The following is a 20,705-nucleotide window of genomic DNA, read 5'->3' on the forward strand; positions in this document are numbered from 1 at the left end:
AAGCAATCATCGCTGTGTAATGAAGAGTAAAAGGGTCTCAACAGCTGGCAACAGGCTTTTTGCCTGTGTAGCTATTTGAATGTGACACCAGTCTGCTTTCCCAGACATCAAAGTGTCCCTGGCTGGATTTGACATTGGCCACATTCTTTGGGTCTCACTACACAGCATCTGCACAAATTGCCTCTACTCATCTGCTTTGTGCATGAATCACTCCACTGGAAATCTGAGTTTGTTGTTTGAAATAAAAGGTCTGATCCAATAAATCCTCCCAAGTTCCTCCCTAACTTAGCTCTTGCTTTAGAGTACCAAAAAATGTATTTGAGAGACACATGTTTGAAACATCCTGTCTATTCTCAAAATCCAAAGGAACAGTGCATACTTCATTAAAATATACATGTCAATCTTTACTTGGCATTTGATATAAATAGTTCTGTATGCCAAGAAGCTGCTTTCTTGGCAGGGGATGGGGGTTGGGGGGAGGCAGAAAGAATAGTAGGCTAATGCTTTGTAGTGCATGAAAGTCCTTGTGCTGTATACAGTGTTGTCAATAACTTTCTAGCAATCCACACTATAAATTCTTACCTCAGTTGTGGGATATCTGTACACTGTGTGAAAATATATTGCTGTGATTGGTTTCATAAAGAGTTGAACATCCAATAGCTAGGTAGGAGGTGTAGGTAAGACTTCTGAGAAGAAAGAAGAAGTATGAGGAGATAATCAAGATGCAGAGTAGACACCAACAAGACATAGAGGGTGTCGAACATACAGAATGAAAGAAAGAAAACATGATAAAATGTAGATTAATAGAAATCGGTTAATTTAAGTTCTAAGAGCTAGTTAAGAACAAGCCTATGCTATAGGCATAGCTTTCATACTTAGTAAGTTTCTGTGTCTTTTTTTTTCTTTTCTTTTTTTTTTTTTTTTTTTTTTTTGTGAGCTGGCAGCCCAAAGGAAAATCCATCTATGTACTTCAGCTAGTTTTAGGTTTGTAACTATTAAAAAAGAAACATGGAGATATTTCATTGGTGTTCATAATGCTTTTTCTTTTCCATGGAGTGAAAAAATAAATAAATAGGTTTTAGTATACACTTCTAAGCTATATAAGATAACAAATACTAGCCGGGCGGTGGTGGCGCACGCCTTTAATCCCAGCACTTGGGAGGCAGAGCCAGGTGGATCTCTGTGAGTTCGAGGCAGCCTGGCTGCAAGTGAGTTCCAGAGAGCGCAAAGCTACACAGAGAAACCTGTTCGAAAAAAAAAAAAAAAAAAAAAAAAAAAAAAAAAAAAAAAAAGATAACAAATACTTTATAGGTCAAGAAACCCTATGGCTATTCACAAAGAAAGAAATTTCATAGAAAAATCTGCATTTCTGAGAGAAAGCTATTAGCAAATGATCAGATTATACTAGAGTATCAACTACAGATAGTTTAATAAGATAGCTAAAAATTAAGCCAGTAAGAAATTTTCAGTCTTTCTTTTTCTTTTCTTTCTTTCTTTTTTTGAAGCCTTTCAATCAGTTGCCATAACATAAGTAAATCATGCATTTGTGTTTTGTTTTGTTCCTTGCTTCATGCGGGGCTTGCCTGCACGCACTTTTGCCTACAGCACTTTCAACACTTTCTCTGGCTATTATTACAGAATATCATACATGTCCTGCCATTCTGGTGCACGAGCAACTCTCTCTCACACATGTTAAGTTTTCTGATACATAAACCCTAAAGTCTCCTAGTCCATATCACAAATACCACAGAAACCATCTTTACTCCAAAAAAAAAAAAAAAAAAAAAATGAGAAAAGTTCAGAAGATGCAAATATAGTGCTCAGTTTCTAAACATATTAACCAAGAAAAATTACATTTTGGAAAATTAAAAAAAGCAGAATAAACTGGTTGAAAACAGGATGTAGAGGAAGATGGAGTAACAAGTAATGATGGATTTTTATCTTCATTATGAAATAATCATAAGCAACAAAAATGTCTTTGTTTTGAGGGTCTTTCAAAAGTAAAATTTGACATATTTAAATTTTGAGTTGTACTTTTAACAGAAATATTTGGGAAAAAAATTACAGCAAGAAATGAAAGCTTAAAAATTTATTTGGGTGAGACAAACTGTAGAAGGATTCATCTTATTTTATGTTTATTATCAAGTTATTATCTCCCTGTTGTTAATTGGTAAGAACAAGCTGATATTTAACCAAAAATGAAATTATTTTTGCTTAGAAGAAAATAATGCCAAATTTTTTAAGTAGGATCATCTGATTGTAGTAGTGATTTCAGTATAATCATGTGAGCGGCTGGAATGTGCACAGAGCAACGCCCAACCTAAAAACTCATAATTTCATTTATGCCGGTATTAAGTCCAGTCCTTCACATAACTAAAATAGGAAAGCTAATATATAAAGCAGGTTTGAGGGCCTGAACAGATAACTCAGTGTTAAAAGTACTTGTCAAGCAAGTGTGAGGACTGGGGCTCAGATCCCCAGAACCCAAGGGAATGCCAGGTGGGTGTAGTGGCCAGCCTACATAATAGTGGAAGGTGGAGGCACAGTAGCCTTAGAACAAGGTGGCTAGCAAGATTAGCCATATTGATATAAGCTGTAATCTGTTCAGAAATTAATGCTGGGGTCAAAAACGCTTATCTTCATGACCAAAATGAGCTTTTCTCTCTTATCTTAACAAACTGTTATCTGGAGAACTTTTGCCTCCTGAGACCTCCATGTGTACTCTCCCTTAAAGCACTGAAGGACTTTACAGAGATGAAGCCATTCAGTTTTACAAACAAAATATTTGCTAAATTATTTACTATGGATTCGGTGTTTGATGAAGGTCCCACAGGAATTGATTTTCAAAGACATAAATCAAGATTCTGACTTACATGAACCTGAGATGTGTGAATCATACAAACGCAATCAGGAATGGCAACATATTCCCGCTGAAACATTGAGATACAGAATAAACAAGACTATTGCTAAATTTGAAGTTACTGGCATTTACAAAGATGATCTTTGCCAGCTTCTACACTGACTTCTAGTTTTCTATGAATCTGACATTTTATCTATAGAGATAAATGGCAAGGTCAGTCTTCTATAACACTTTTCTAGTAAAAGCTGAAAGCTAATATGTGCTGACTGTCCACTTTTCGTTCTCTAGATAGTTTCCTTTGCATCACAAAAATAGCCCCAAGAAATCCAAAATAGAAAAATCAATGGGGCCTATGTGAATCTAAAATATGTGTCAATGTATTTGCATCTGTGGAATAATGTGTACAGTATTCCCTAATATTCTTTCCCCTCCCTGACTCTCCACGGTCACAACATAGACTAATCTTTGAGGTATCAGGACAAATATCTCCCTGGGCAACATTATGTTTTATATCATTTGGGAGCTTAAAGAAAGTACTGTCAAGTGATCATGAAATAATGTTTTGGCAATCCTCACCCCACCAGGCTTATAAACACAACGATTGGAGAAGAAAGTAGTGAAGTTGGGAGCTGCCAAACTATGACTGTTGTGAGCTGAAGGCATTTTCTGGATCACTAATATCAGGAGCTGTGCTCAGATGTGTGGGGCTTTTATGGCCACTGTTCTTTCTCTGGCCTTTATTAGATCGTTTTACAGGTAAAAGTTTCAGAATGGAAAAAAATGGAAAGAAAGGAATGAGGAGGATTGGGTGTGAAATACTTCAACAGTATTCTAAGAAAAATAAAATAAATGAGGGGCAGGTGGATTTTGCTTCCAGGCCAAGGTGGGGTTAGTCAATGTTCTTGACCAAACTGTACCTGCTGGCTATAATTAGGTCAGGCCCTGTAGAAAATGAAACACCGTATTTTGCACATTTATATGTCTCATTTTTTCATGGGCCCTGGCAACACACATATGTCTCCGACCAGCAAGAGGCTTCTATGAGCTTGGATAATCAACAGGAATCATGAATCCCTGGACACAAGGAAAGCACTGAGATCCCATTCTTTCTCCTGCCAATTGTAAGTGCTTATTTGATGTCACACTGATTTGGCTGCATATGGCATGTGAGGCTGGACTAAGATAACAAAGGTTTTCAGACAGTGGTGAGTTGTTAATTTTCCCCAAATAGAAGATCTAAATGAAAAACAGAGCACGGGGTTGGGGGCAGGAAAGAACATGGGAATGGAACCCAGCTTCATGCTAAGGAAAGAGAATCAAGGACAGATGTAGACAGAGCTTCCATATTCTTTTAAAGGAACATCTGCTTAAAGACAGTAGGGAAACGAGAAAGAAATTTCTGATTCTAGATGAGTATTGTAAAGCTCAGCCCTTGCCATCACAGCAGATTTCTCTCTCCCCAAAATACACTGAAAAACTTTAATTGCCTGTATAATGGTCTCCTTTGTAATGCTTTCTTTTCTACATCACTCTTCATTTTTTATCTCTATCTTTATTGAAAGATGGCATCCAGAGCTAATTGTGACAGCATCAATAGGCTTCTTCTCATGCTTGTTTCATAAATATCACTTCTTATTCCTTGTAATGTCTTGACAGTATTAACTCTTCTACACACCTACCCATGTGTAAGTCCTTTGTAAAAATCCTGTGATATTTATTACTAATTATTATTATTATTTAAAACTTTATGTTTATTATTAATGTCTGTGCCTTATGGATATGTAGGTGTATGAGGATATATGCATATCTGTGGGAATGAATGTGAGCATGTGTACGATCAGAGGGAAATCTTGGGTGCCAATTATTCATCTTTTACCCTGCTTGAGACAGAATCTTTTTGTTGTGTCTTTTTGCAGCTTCATAAACCAGATTACCTAGCCAAAAGGCTTCCAAGAATTCTCATGATTTCACCTCACAGCTGCCAGTAGCAGCACTGGGATTACAGATGTGTTCTGTTTCATCTGTTGTTGTTGTTGTTGTTGTTGTTGTTGTTGTTGTTCTTCTTCTTCTTCTTCTTCTCCTCCTCCTCCTCCTCCTCCTCCTCCTCCTCCTCCTCCTCCTTCTTCTTTTTGTGGGTTCTGGGAAACCAAACTCAGGTCCTCATACTTTCTCAGTAAGCATTTTACCTACTGAGCCAACTTGTTGGAAGTGAATCCTTTTCAATAAATCTGAAATTCCTTGAAAATAAATAATATATTTTTCTCGTTTTTAGTCATCTTCTATCATTATAGCTAAGATATTTTAGGCTCGCATTATGTATTGATGAAATCACAAATTCTCTTCCTTTTTGGGGAAAGTACTTCTGGCATCAGAATAGAGACCATCATCTTTTAAGAAACCTTCTACCAGGTTTTATCTGTTCCCTAACCACATCCTCGGAATTTCTCCACTGCCCCCACCTCCCGTGGAAGTTCTGTGATATGGAACATGAAGGAAGTACACAGGTATGAGATATGTGTGTCCTCTACGAAGACAGAAGTAGAGTTCATGGTTGAATTACCTAGCTTCCTCTATCATCCATGCTATACTTTGAAGGTCTGTTCTAGGCAGTCCTGTGAGTATTTACAGAGGTTTTACTGGACTACCCATGACAATACATGGTCATAAAAACATATTTTATTGGGTTCCATCATTGCCTCCTTCAAATTTTACTTCCCTATGGTTCTTCCTATGATTACTTATTTATCAGATAGAATTTGAACAAATAATCCCAATTAGTAGGAATTAAATATATCAGAGATTCATCATAAGAAACCAAATTAAGCAAATGCAGAAACTGACAAAAAATACTAGGAGAAGCATACAGAAAGAAAACAGCAAGAGAAGGCTGGTATCCCACCAGGAAAGGAGAGACTTTTTGTCTACAGGAACTTTTTACTTTCCTAGAAAATTTCAGTACTGCTTCTATGGTATTGAAGCTTATCCAGGACACTGTTCCTTTTGCAATGTTAATTTATGTGTAAAGTATGGTTACAGAATCCCTGCACTAATATTTGATAACTGTTCTTTGAGTAACTGGGTATTATGCTTTAACCAAGCTAACACAAAAATTGTTTCTGCCTATATGCAGTCTTAAGACAGTTTTGGGGGAATGCAAAACAAAATGAGGTACCCCATAAATCTAATCCTATTTTCCCCACTACATTTACTATTGCTTTCCAACTTGCTGTCATGCTCAGATATTTTCATTTAAATAAAAATAAATCTCTCTATACTGTGTCTTGATGACATTCCCATTGTGTTGAGTCTTCTGATCCTGAGACATTTTGTGCATAATGACTTAATATCTACTATCACTTATCCTGAAAATGCCTGTAGCAGTTGCTGTTGGTCCAACAAAGAGTAGTACTGGTAGTCATAGTCATATCCAAAAGTGTTGACATACTACAATTTCTGGGTACTCTCTTGACTACACCTCTTACACCTTCACATTGTACTTATCACTCATTTTTCATCTAGTCATGACCTCAAATGATGATTTAAGGAGAATTCATTGAGAAGTGGCAATGATCAAAAGTCTTCTGCACAGAACCGCAACTGGTATAACTTCTAATTCCCTGATATTCAGTAAAAGGGAAGCACTATGTCTTTATTCACTGTCCCTGCATTTATGTTGTATAGATGGAATCTAGTACAGGTTACTTGGAGAGGTGATTGTACTGTGGTATCTATGACATAATTCATGTACACGAGGAAAAAGTTTTATTCAATTTTTCTTTATTACCCCAGTATCAAAAGCATTTCTTGAGCAAAATATTGGACAGCATCTCATTTGAATTAATGAATCAGGAGAGTTCAAATTCAAAGGATTTAGGGGGAATTTTATCTGGCTCCCTACAAGACCAAAGGTTATATTCTGATAGTTTTTAATTTAAAAAAAAAATCATCAAACTGTCTGTCTGAAGACATGGGCTTTTAAATTAATTTATCTTGTTATTAGTATGAAAAAGAAATCAGAGAAACATTTTATTTGACCTCCTCTGACTCTAGTGGAAGATCTCCAAAAGAGAGACATGAAAAAAATAAATTTAATAAATTCAAAATGTAAGATTTTATAGTAAAATGATATATTCTGCCCTTTGACCCCCTAAGTAACATAATTGTATAATGATCTCACTTGCTGCAGTGAGGCATCCTAACATCTTTATTATATTTGCCCTTATCTAGCATAGATCTGTTCAGGCAGGCAATGTCTCCATTTAATGCTTCAGTTAAACAAATTCAATTAAAATATAGTGGTCTTTTAAAACAAGGCCATCTCAACTGACTTCTAACTGAAAAACATACATGGATGACATTTCACCTGTCTCAATATGGTTGGAGGAAAATTTAGGGAATTTTGAATAAAAATATATCCCAAGTTTAAATCTTTAAGTTATTGTTTTTGTTGTTGTAACCGACATCTTGGCATTCCAGAAGAGTAATTTTTATTTCATAAATAAAAACGGGCAATGATACTTAATATATAGTCAATAACCATTTCCTTATAATGTAACCTTGTAAGGGGAGCTATAAGGATAGCAATTCAGTTCTTGTTACTGGTTTATTTGTTGTCCCCTCTCAAAAAAAAAGTCTCTAAAATCCAATTCTCTATACATCAGAATATGAACATTTTTAGAAATAGAGTTACTGCAGACATAATTAATTAAGATAAGATTGTACTAAAATAGGATGCTCCCATTATATATTGTGACTAGTCTTCAAAAAGTTCAACATACGAATGCAGACATCCAGAAAGAATATAATGTAATTAGAAGGAAGTTGGAGTTATGTACTTATAAACCTAGGGAGGCCACAGACTGCCAGTAAACAACTGGAAAATAAGGAAAAGTCAAGGAACAAGAAACAAATTTCCTTTAGGTTTTGAGAGAGCAATACCTCATCAACCCTGTAATTTCAGACTTCCAGCTTCCAGAACTGTGGGACAATATATGTCCGATCGTTTAAGCCACCTGTTTGAGGCTTAAACGTTGTTGCAGGCTTTCTAGTACACTAATGCAATACTTCTCACAAGCTAAGGTATGCATTCTGAAATAGCAAGAATGAGAAGTCAGAGGGCACAAGAGGAAAGTAAGAAGATACAGCAACATCCTAGTAAATGGCAATTTAAAATGCAGGGCTTGATGCTGTCCTAGATCCACGGGATAAGATGTTGCAAATATTAAAACAGGCATTCTGAAATGGAGGTTGGGGTGGGCAGGGCTGTGGGGCAAAGAGTTTGGCAGCCCTTAAGTACAATGCTGTTATTTCTGTATACCCGTGTTTTGGCCACTTCTCCAAAGATGCTCACAGAACAAGGAAACATCCATGTGAAGACCTGGACTGAAGGTTGCTGTGGGACGGTCTATATGTCAAATTGCTCTGATTGGTCAATAAATAAAACTGATTGCAGTGCAGCAGGAATAGGTGGAAAGGAGAGAGGAGAATTCTGGAACAGAAGCTGAGGCAGAGACACTGCAGCGCGCATGACAGCAGCATGTGAAGACGCTGGTAGCACCAGCACGTGGCAAGGAATAGATTTATAGAAATGGACTAATTTAAGCAATAAGAACAGTTAGCAAGAAGCCTGCCACGGCCATACAGTTTTGTAAGCAATATAAGTCTCTGTGTTTACTTGGTTGGGTCTGAGAGGCTGTGGGACTGGCGGGTGACAGAGATTTGTCCTGACTCTGGGCAAGGCAGGAAAACTAAAGCTACAAATGGCGCCCAACGAGAGGGCAAGAGTTTCCACCTAAAACCTGAGAAAAGATTCTAAAACAGAGCTAAAAACAGCTTCCTAATTGTCTCTCTTAAATGAGCAGCAGCTGCCGGTTTGAGTTCCTGGCGGGTTCCTGGAGTGTGCGCTCGATTTGCAGTATGGCAGGAACGAGGCCTCTGCAAGTGGCACATCAAGCTGCATGGTGGATTTAGCCTTTGCTAGTACAAAACAAAAGAGGTTTCTGGGCTACACGCTGCTTTGATAAGAAGCATAGACCCACTATTTCTGAGAGTTGATGGCTCCCAGAGCTGGCGGAAAACGTACCACCGCCATGTTGGGAAGCTGAAGTGGGCGGAGCCAGCAGCCACAGTACTAAGAAGGCTGTAGTTTAAAGCAATAGGCTCAAGGTAATATAAAACATAAGCCATGTAAAGATGGCTACCACACAGAGAATCTGGATTATGTTCTCTTTGATATACATAACTGAAGAAAAACATTTGATTGCAAAAGCTGTTGAGTTATGCCAAAATGTATATTTTAAAGGTACTTTGACTTCAAAATTTGGATGTAAGGATAGGTTGCTTTGGAAAAGAGGTTCTGCTTTTGTTTCTACAGAAAGCCAGAGACTATGGATTTGTTCCAGATTAAGATACATCAGGTTTGACCAGCCAAGACCACCTGAAAGGTCTCCAATGACACCATGGCCCAGATGATCCAACATCCAGAATCCTTTCAAGGCAACTGGCTCAGACGATACAGTCTCACGGACTACTCCATGATCCTAAAATTTTCTTTGTGTCCCCATAAGATACAGCGCCCCCTCCAGCAGGAAGTAGTAAGAGAAGCTACGCCCAAATTCCAAATATACCAAGCTGACTTTGGAGATGTGTAAAAGTTAAAACCTTCCTTTTAAAAAAAAAAGGGGGGGAAGTGCTGTGGGACGGTCTATATGTCAAATTGCTCTGATTGGTCAATAAATAAAACACTGATTGGCAGTGGCCAGGCAGGAAGTAGGTGGGACAAGGAGAGAGGAGAATTCTGGGAAGCAGAAGGCTGAGGCAGAGACACTGCAGCCGCCGCCATGACCAGCAGCATGTGAAGACGCCGGTAAGCCACCAGCCACGTGGCAAGGAATAGATTTATAGAAATGGACTAATTTAAGCAATAAGAACAGTTAGCAAGAAGCCTGCCACGGCCATACAGTTTGTAAGCAATATAAGTCTCTGTGTTTACTTGGTTGGGTCTGAGAGGCTGTGGGACTGGCGGGTGACAGAGATTTATCCTGACTCTGGGCAAGGCAGGAAAACTAAAGCTACAGAAGGTTTTTTACAGCCAATTGCTCACTCACAGGGGCATTTATCTCTCTGTCTTTCTCTATGCCCTCCCTCCTCCATTCTATCTTTTACCTCTATCCCCGACACCCTTCACCCAATTCTCCTCCTTCTCCTCCTCCTCTTCCTCCTCAATTCCTGTTCTCCTCTTTTTCTTTCCTCTCTTTTCCCTCTCTTCTGGGTAAAACAACCCCATACCTTTCACACGTTGTATTCAAAACCTTGATCTAAACCCTGATCCTCATCTTACATTTGGTTTCAGCCTTTCCTACTTAGCTTGATAAATTTATTTTTTAAAAAAAAGCATTTCCTAAAATGATCCTAATTGAAACATGAGTAGCCTTAGGCCTCATAAGAAAATGGAAAGAAAAGGAGGTCAGATTTGGATAAAATACAAATTTAAAACATAAGACCAGTTGAACTATGAACAACTTAAACAAATGTATTATTAAAGGATATTGCTTAACTTTCAAATTAGCTAAAACCAAGCTCATTTTTTTCTTCCTTTTTAAATAGCTTTTGTAAATCAATGAAAACCACACTTGAGCTGTTTCATCTAAACGTGTTCAATTTGTAAATACAGGCAAAAGACTAAAAACAACAAAAACATCCTATTAAAAATCAGCCTAATTGGCAGAAAGCCTTTTTAGCTCTTTCAGCAGATTTAAAACTCTTGGCCAAGCATCTGAATTTATGGTAGTTTTATCTTTCATCACTATTGTCAGGTGACCTTCATTTCTGTGCCCAGAATTCAGTTCTCTGTGGATTTACAAGGCCTAAGTCAGCCCTTGAACTTGGTTGTGAAAGGACATTTGACATAGAGTGTCTTGGAGAGAATAACATGCCTCTTTTTATCGAAATGTTTACTGGAAAGGATATGTAATGCTTCTTCTCCCAATTACTCACATGTTAATTTCAGCTTTGTTTTTTTAGCCTCCTTCTCCCTGACCTTGAATGACAGGTATATTAGCTAAGTTTGTCAGACTAGTGTTGGTCCCCTAGAGAAAACCCAGGAAGGGTTGACCTCATGCTAACAGTATGCACAGCCAGCTCAGACTTCTCTATCAGTCAGTGCCTGGGAAGGCCAGGCAGAGTCTTAGCTGCTTTCCTGAGTGAGCTTGATAATAAAGTTTATCCCATCACGAAGGAGAATATTGGTCAGAGTCCAGTTGCATGGTTTATGTTGAGAGTGAACTTTTCGACATTGCAAACCTGCCATATCAAATTAAGCAGAATAAAGCCGGCTGTTTGCACGATTATTTATAACATCACAGGAAACTTGGAATGACTTATTAAAGAATGGAAATATTTCTCTTTCCTTAGAAATAAGCTTGCCTTTGCCAAGATATACAGCGACTGGCTGGGGATGGGAATAGTGCTGAAGAGTTCCCGGTTCCAAGGTTATTAAAACATACCTGGGCTCACTGAAAGCACCAAACCAGGTGGTGACGAACAGTCTCAGGGCAATCAGGACTGCCACGGTGAGCTGCTTACGCAGCTGCTGTGTTATACTCATAAAATCCAAAAGTAACAGGAGTATCTGATTCTGCTGACCATGTTGCTGACCATAAGCTTTGGTCAAAGGTGTTTATCACCTTAATAAGCCCAAAGAAGTGCGCTTGAAAGGGTGACTGCAAGCAGCTTCACCTTCCTCTGCTCATTTGCTAACTGCCTGAGAGCAGAATCACTGGCAAAAGCTGAGCTAGTAATGGATTTGGGAAACATAAACGCTGTACACATGAGACTTTTGTTTTTCCCTTTAAGTTTACATTTTCATTTTCCATGACCCAAGTAAATAATTTAAGAATGTGCTAAAACAAGAAGCTTTTAGGTGCTCAGAATATTGTTACTCGGAGATATTAATCCTTATTATTTTGGTGTATACAAAGTGCATTTAACTGGGTCAAAGAAAATCCACACATTTAGGTTCTTGCTATTGATTACATGACTGATTTCTACAGTTTGTGGAAATTAAACAGGGTCATCTGTGAGTACCCTGGACCATAACGTTAAGTTTTTAAATAAATATTCCATATCATATATTCTTCTGAACTTTTTTCTAGTATCTGTAGGTGGAAGTTTCTCTGGTCCCACATAGCCCCACAGTCTCACAGCTGTTTATAAAATAATTACTCAGAGGCTTTTATTAATTACAAACTGTGTGGCCTATGGTTTTAGCTTCTTGTTAGCTAGCTCTTTCATCTTATATTAACCCATTCCTATTAATCAATATGTTGCCATGTGGCATTGGCATTATCGATCTGATGGCATCTTGTTGATCCTTTGGTAGTGGGCTGGCATCTCTCTCAACTCCACCCTTCTTCTCTCTGTATCTCTGCTTGGATTTCCCACCTGGCTATAAGCTTTCTTGCCATAGGCTAAAACAGCTTTATTTATTATCCAATGGGAGCTATACATATTCACAGCATACAGAAAGACATCCCACAGCCAGTGTCTTTTTCTTTATAACCCCTAAGCAGGTCTGTGAGATAAATGGTAATTTACTCCCTCTGTGCTGATTAGGTGATGCGGCACACTAGGCAAACACACATATTTTTCGTGTGTATCTATCTATTCTCAACATTTTCCATCCCCAAAGTCTCTTTTTAGAGTTGCAACCATTTTGGCTATCCTCACTATGAAATGTTGCAATGGCACTTAAAATTAAATAAGTATATCTTAAAAGATACATTAAAACAATTTGTATGATTAGTGTCTGAATACTCAAAATATTGGCTACCCAACAGAATGCATTAGGTTGTGTCGCACGCATATTAATGTGCCATGTGTAACTCACTATGTATGGCAGTTTGAAAGCTCAGTTACAATTAAATTACACAGCAGAATTATAACCAAGTCAGGGGAAGTGTCAAGAGATGGAAACAAATGAATGAATTTGTTTATTCTAAACTTTCAGGTAATGAAAAAAGGCAATACAACAAAAGAGGACCCACATAGCAGACAGTCAGAACAATGGGGGAAGCATTGTGTAGAGAATTTGTCCCACTTATCTTTTATTTAGCCTTGTATGATGAATTAGGAGACAAAAAATGGATTTAGGGACAGAAGAGTTCCTCATTGTCTACCAGCACTAACTCATAGTGACTCATGAAGATTTTTTTTTTTCTGGCTAGGACAAGAAGCTGGATTGTACGTCACTTCATCAGTGTTTCACTGCTTTGTGGGGGAGCAATAGTGTAAATCGATTGGAAGATCTTCCTTTGAACAGCTAATATTTTCTGCACACATTCAACATAACGTTCTGTTTTCAGTTCTTTTTTTTTTCTTTTGAAAACTGATAGTTACAACAGAGATGTCACATTTAGAGTTTGTTTTAATCATTACGAATTGTGCTGCATCAAAGCCTATGAGATGGCTCAGCTGGTAAAGTCCCCACTGCCAAATCTAATGACTCCAATTTAACTCCCATGACCCACAGGATGGACTAGAACTGACTTCTGCAAGGTGTCCTATGACTTCCACACATCACTATGGCATGTGCACATACATACACATGTTACATGTAACACACACATGTTACAAATAAAAATAAGATTCAATTCATTTAAGATACACCTTAATTGAAATGAAATTACATCACTTTCCCTACTCTCTCTCCCCATTCCAAATACTCCCATGTTTCTCACTACTCTCAATTTGAGAGTCCAGTGCACACACACACAGGCTCACTCATGCACACACATGCATATCCCTGGTACTGAATACGTAGATAGTTCCTAGGAGCTAGTTAAGTCATGGACATTAGAAAAGAATCTACCACCACCACTTTAAAATACAATAATTATCGTTAACTTTTCAATTTAGTTTTATTTTTTGACTATTTTGTGTTTATTAACTTGTAATTAGTAAGAATGTTATTTCAAAATTGAGAACTCAGTTATCTAGTTAGTAAAATCAGTAAGAACTTCAGCTTTCACAAATTATAATTGGACATACAAGGAGAGGAGTTTATACTACACAAGTCCACACACGTTCAAAATAAAAATATAACTTATAGACACACCCACAAACACACTCATGATTCATTCATGGATAAGTTACACCTGTCTAGTAAAAGTCAAGGACTCTTTTTCTTAAAATTTACTATACATATGATTTTTTAAAGAATTCTAGCCATAATAAAAAAAAATTGATGGTCTTGTTTAACACTTTCTGTATTTTATATTAACAATACTTGATTCTCTATAAAATATAACAAAACATAATCATTTTAATAAGTGCACAAGATTTCTGTCCATTAAGACTTTTTAAATTGTAAAGGCATTTTAAAAGTCGCCCTTTTAAAACACAAAACTATATGAGGCAAGATAGTCTTCAAATCACAAACAGAGCCACATATGCAAATGAAATAAAAACCAATGATATGACAAACCAGCTATCCCGGAGAAACTCACCTAAAAATGTTTAAAAATACAGATTATAAAGTAATATCCAATAAATTGCTTTTTGGATTGGAAGGGTAATTATTTTGTAAATGTGTATTTTTTTCTTATAACAATGATCTAATTGCTATTTTGATGACATGTTTATTAAATGAATTTTGTGCCTTAATTTTTCAAACAATGATTGATAGATCTGAGAATCATTATCTATTCTTTGCCATATTTCATTTTTTTCAAAAAGAGAATCAAGAATGACATTTTTTTTTAAATGGAGACTTGCTAACGACTTGCAACCTATCTATGTAAAGTCTTTACTAAAATGCAAATGCCTAGACCCCGTCTAGATGTACATTACAACCAATGAATGAGAGGCCATTTCCTCAAAGCCCTTCTTCAGATTCTATTGAATTTTACTGTTTTTTATTAGAGTGCATCTTTTGATTTCTTACTCTCTTAAAATTCAAAAGAAGCTAGAGTGTCTCTCCAAGTTTTCTCCCACTTTGCTTCCCATGAACAAGTAGTGAACAAACAAACAAGTAAATAAACACCATGAGATTGTTAATAAGATTGCTTTGTAATAGTACCCCCCTGTGCCTGGAGGAAAGATGCATCTTTGAAGATGAAGATGAATGTCAAGGAAAAGAAAAGGAGTAAATGCCACTTCGTCATGTCATTGCCAATCCATCACAGTACTGTCATATTGTAATATGACTCACCAAACTGGCATAAATAAACAGGTTTGACCATTTCTTTGTGTCTTTATTTCATTGTTTATTCTACTATGTCATATAATATCTGTTCTTTTAATCTTTTTTTTTCTGTATTAATCTGTTTTCTGCTACAGGTACCTTAGGTATGAAACTAAAATAAAGAGATTTAATTTTGGTTGTTTATTTATTTTTTTTCTTTTCCACATTTTAAAAATCAGAAATATTGTTGATAATTTTCATAGTTATATGTAAATTATTAGCTTGTATCTTTTTACAATATCTTCGGTATCCATCCATACTGTTTTAAAGTATTGAAATTAATATTTATAGGAATACTCAAAATCTTATATAAAACCTAGTTACAACATTATTTTTGTGTAATTGTACTTTGAAGAAATATATCATGATTTGAAATAAAACAGCGGTGATTTATTTCAAAGGAAAAGATGTATATATCTAAATATGTGACTAGAAACAACATACATATATGTATAGAACACCAATTAATAAACAAAGGGGGCTATGAAATGAGAAGAGAGAAAGTAAGGGTGTACAAAAACAGTTTGGTTAAAAGTAAAAAGAGGGGAGAGGAAATGATGTAATTATAATCTCAGAAACAAAGTAAATAATTTTAAAAAAGAAAATAATAATAGATAATTATTTAAGGTCAAATAACTCTTTTGACCTTGAGGAATATTATGAATTATGCCAGTGAAGGTATTTATGTATTTCAAGAACTTTTATAATATTATCACAGCCATAATTATTTGTTATCGGTTTCAGGGGCTTTGATACTCATTTCTGGTCTGAACAGACTCTTTTTTTTATAATTTAATTTAATTTTACGTATCAGCCATGGATTCCCCTGTCCTCCCTCCTCCCACCCCCTTTCCCACCCTCCCCCCAACTCACCTCCCCATTCCCATCTCCTCCAGGGCAAGGACTCTTATATGCACATTGTGTAGAGACATATGTAGGTAAAATACCCACATATAAAATAAAACTTAAAAAAATAGTAATAATTATATGTTTCAAATTCACTTTGTATACTTGAATGTAATCAACAAAAAATGCGGACTCATTTATATATTTTGATTTATAAAGGAGAGGACAATAAAGATACTAAACACTTCTTAGAATTAAAAGAAAGTGAATTCACAACATACCCAAACTTGGAGGACACACTGAAAGCCTTCCTAAGAATAAAGTTCATAGCAATAAGTGCCTGCATAAAATATTTTGAAAAATCTCATACTAACAACTTAACAGCACACCTGAAATCTCTAGAACAAAAAGAAGCAAATTCACCCAAGAGGAATAAAAGTCAGGAAACAATTAAACTAAGGAATGAAATCAATAAAATTGAAACAAAGAGAACAATACAATTAATCAATACAACCAAGAGTTGATTCTTTCAGAAAATCAACAAGATAGACAAAATCCTTATCTAAACTAACTAAAGGGAAGAGCAAGAATATTAAAATTAACAAAATCAGAAATGAAAAGGGGGACATGACAACAGACACTGAGGAAATCCAGAGAATCATTAGGTTATACTTCAAAATCCTGTACTCCACAAAATTGGAAAATCTGAAAGGAACAAACAATTTTTTGATAGATACCACATACCAAAATTAAATCAAATCAAATCCAGATAAGTGATATAAATAGACCTATAATGCCAAACGAAATAGTAGCAGTCATTAATAGTCTCCCAATATCAACAACAACAAAGGAGGGCCAAATTGTTTCAGCTCATAAAAGTACCTGACTTTCAAAGAATCAATTATTCCACAAAATAGAAACAGAAGGAACATTGCCAACTTGTTTTCTCAAGGCAACAGTTACCCTGATACCCAAACTACACAAAAATGCAACAAAGAAAGAGAATTACAAACTAATTTCCCTTGTGAACATACATGCAAAAATACTCAATAAAATACTTGCAAACCAAATCCAAGGTGACATCAAAAACAGTATCTACAGTAATCAAGTAGGTTTCAACCTAGATATATAGGGATGGTTCAGTCTATAAAAATCTGTCAGTGTAATCCACCATATAATCAAACTGAAAAGAAAAAACCACATGAGCTTAGATGCTTAAAGCCATTAGATGCTGAAAAAGCCTTTGACAAAATCCAACTTTCCTTCATGATAAAAGTCTTAAAGAGATCATGGAAAAAAGGAACATATCTAAACATAATAAAAAGAATTTACAGCAAACCAATAGTTAACATCAAATTAAATGGAGAGAAACTCAAAATAATTCCACTAAATTCAGGAGCAAGAGAAGTCAGTCCACTCTCTCCATATCTATTTAATATAGTACTCAAATTTCTAGCTAGATAAATATGACAACAAAAGAAAATCAAGGGGATACAAATTGTAAAGAAATAAGTCAAAGTACTGTTATTTGCAGGTGGTATAACAGTATCCATATGTGACCCCAAAATTCTACCAGGGAACTCCTACATTTTCACCAATGTGGCTGGACATAAGGCTAGTTCAAAAAAACCAGTAGTTCTCTTATATACAAATGATAAACAATCCGAGAAAGAACCTAAAGAAACAATATCCTTCAACATAGTCACAAATAATATAAAGTATCTTTGGCTAACTTTAACTAAGCAAGTGAAAGAATTGTGTGACAAGAACTTCAATTCTTGTTGAAAGAAATTGAAGAAAGTATCAGAAGGTGTAAAGATCTCCCATGCTCATGGATCTCTAGGATTAACATAGTAACAATGGCCAATTACCAGAAGCAATCTACAGATTCGATGTAATAACCATCACAATTGCAACACAATTCTTATTATTTCAAAATTTTCACTCATTTCACATACCAACCAAGTTCCCCCTCTCATCTTTCCTTCTTTTCCCCCTCATCTCTCCCACCTCCTCCCTCTCTGATCCACCCCCATTCACTCCTCCAAATGGGTAAGACCTCCCTTGGGGAGTCAACAAAGCCTGGTACATTCATTTGAGGCAGGACCAAGCCACCTACCCCCACCCACATATCAAGATGAGCAAGACATCCCACCATAAAGAATGGGCTCCAAAAAGCCAGCTCATGTACCAGGGACAGATCCTGGTCCCACTACCAGGGGCCCTTCAAACAGACCAAGCTAAACAACTGTCTCCCACATGCAGAGGGCCTAATTCAGTCCCATGCACGTTCTACATCTGTTGGTCTAGAGTTTGTGAGGTGAGTTCTCACAAGCTTAGTTCACTTGTCTCTGTAGATTTCCCTAGGAGTGTGGGCAGGCAGTATAGGAGACAGGATGGGGGATGAGAACATGAGGGAACTAGATGGTTGATCTGGGGGAGGGTCTTAGTGGGAGAGCAACAAAAGAGATATCTTGATAGAGGGAGATATTATGGGTTTAGGGAAAAAAAAAAAAACTGGTTTAGGGAAATTCTCAGTAATCAACAAGAATGACTCCTAGCTAAGACTTCTAGCAATAGTGGAAAGCGTGGCTGAAATGGCCTTTCCTTGTAATGAGATTGGTGAATATCCTAACTGTCATCATAGAGCCTCATCCAGTAACTGATGGGAGCAGATGCTGAGATCTACAGCCAAACACCAGGCTGAGCTCCAAGAGTCCAGTGTAAGAGAGAGAAAGAGGGTTTATATCAACAATGGGGGCCAATACAATTCTTTACAGACCTTAGAATATTATTCAACTTCACATGGAAAAACAGAAAAATCAGGATAGCTAACATAATCCTGTACAATAAAGTAACTTTCAGAGGTATAATCATCCTTGACTTCAAGTGTTCCTACAGAGCTATAATAATAAAAATAGCATGATAGTGGCATAAAAACAGGTGAATTAATGGAATTGAACAGAAGACCCTGACATAAATCCATATACCTGTATACACCTAATTTTTGACAAAGAAACCAAATTTATACAATGGAAAAATAAAGCACTTTGAACAAATGGTGCTGACATAACTTGATGTCAGCATGTAGAAAAATGAAAATACATCCGTATCTATCACCCTGCACAAAACCCAGGTCCAACTAAATGAAAGACCTCAACATAAATACAGTTACACCGAACCTGATAGAAGAGAAAGTGAGAGACAGCCATGAATGCCAAGCTTGGAGAATTCTAATGAAGAGAGGGAGGAAGGAGTGTTAGAGCCAGGGGGTTTAAGGACATCACAAGGGGATGCACAATTAACCTGGGCCCAAAGAAGCTCACACAGTCTGGACCCACAGGCAGAGAGCCTGCATGGAACCAACTTATCCCCTCTGCATATATGTGACAGATATGTAGCTTGGTCTACTTGTGGGACCCCTAGCAGTGGGAGCAGGGGCTGTCCCTAATGCTTTAGCTGGCTTTTGGGAACCTTTTCCTCATACTGGGTTGCCTTGCCCTGCCTTAATACAAGGAAAGGAGCTTAATCCTACATTAACTTGATATGCCATGCTTTGTTGCTATCCATGGGAGGTCTACTCCTTTCTGAAGAGGAACAGAGGAGAAGGGAATTGAGGGGACCATAGGGGAGGTGGAAGGAGGGGATGGGAGGAGAGGAGGGAGTGAAAATTGCAGCAGGGATGTAAAATAAATGAATAAACTTAATAATTAAATAAGGGCGGGGAAATATTACTTTGTCTCATATTCTCTAACTGAGTCCATGTAAATTAATGGCTCAAATATATACTATATTATAGAGAAAAATGAACAGACTTTATTAGTGTGTTCATCATGTAGGGGAGCACGGCATCTCTGTAAAAGCTGTTTAGGGGCTGGAGAGTTGGTTCTGTGGGTATGACTTTTGCAGTGCAAGTATGAGGAACTGAATTCAGGTTCCAAGTACCCTATTAAAAATTAGAGCTGAGGTGTACACCTGTAATCTCTGTGTGGGAGAAGGAGGAGAAAGTAGAGGTGCAAAGATGGGAAGAGGTGGAGAGAGTGACAGACACAAGGCTATTTCTGGATCATGCTGTTCAACAAGTCTATTCAAACAGTGAGCAACATGTTCAGCCACAGACCTGTCTCATAAAACAAGGTAAAGAATGATTAAGAAGGACACCCAACTTGGGCTTTTAGCCTCCACATGGATGTGTACACAGGTATATGTGTGCCTATACAATATGTTTATATGTACATATGAACATGAATACTATGTACAATATGCACACTCACATAATTAATAACAAAGAGCTTCTGAGTCTTTTCTTGACCAGAGACATTTCCAGAAAAAATATCTTTCATAAGAGGAAACATCTTCCTGATTTTATAGCTTGCTTTTTTCTAGAAATCACTGGAGTTTAGCTCATATTAATACATTTGTATATGAGTCATATTTTGTGTTGGTACAGTCTTGAATTCTACATGTTTTGAAAGCTAAATATGACACATAACAATAATATAAATCCATACTATTCTTTTTCATTACCCCCTCAAAAATGACATTAGATACAATAAAATTATTTAAATTAAAAGGGAATTGATTACAAAATAGGGTTATAAAACACTACTTGGATGCTATTTCTCCTTATAGCATTTTTCTCTACATATTACCACAGAGTTACAGTGCTGTAATAGTTCACTAAGAGGCAAGCAATTAAGCACCTGCAGTTACTCCACAGGATATAGACATCTTCAAATGAACAACTACATTATAAAT

Source organism: Peromyscus leucopus, chromosome 14, assembly GCF_004664715.2.
Source record: "Peromyscus leucopus breed LL Stock chromosome 14, UCI_PerLeu_2.1, whole genome shotgun sequence".
NCBI classification, from domain to species: domain Eukaryota; kingdom Metazoa; phylum Chordata; class Mammalia; order Rodentia; family Cricetidae; genus Peromyscus; species Peromyscus leucopus.